Below are 415 nucleotides of genomic sequence, written 5' to 3' on the forward strand. Positions count from 1 at the left end.
TTTCTGCAGGGGAGGGGATAGGAGGCGCAGTCAGGGCCAGCCGGTGGGGGTCCCAGCACTCCGCACCCCTTCCTGCCCACCCGGCCAGCCCTGCATCCTGCCCGAGGTACGGCGGGGCCTGGGCCTGGTGGGGGGACACCAGCCCGGGACACGAGGCCGCATTGGTGACCCTTTGCTGGGGCAGCCCTTCTGGTGGGGAGTACTGGGGTCTGGAGAAGAGACTTCAGACAGGGAGGGCAAGAGGAGGGCAGGGGAGACCCTCGGGCACCAGGGGTGGGGGCGGGGTGCAGCCATGAGAAAGAAGAAGCGACTCCCCGGTGACCAGGCCGCAGCCCCACTTCCCCTGGCCCGTGGGAGGGGCCAGAGAGGAGGCACTTCCTCTGTTTGCCAGTGTCTTGGTGGGGGGGGGGGGGGG

The sequence above is a fragment of the Bison bison genome, unplaced genomic scaffold (genome assembly GCF_000754665.1).
Source record: "Bison bison bison isolate TAMUID 2011002044 unplaced genomic scaffold, Bison_UMD1.0 scf7180017858560, whole genome shotgun sequence".
Classification (NCBI taxonomy): domain Eukaryota; kingdom Metazoa; phylum Chordata; class Mammalia; order Artiodactyla; family Bovidae; genus Bison; species Bison bison.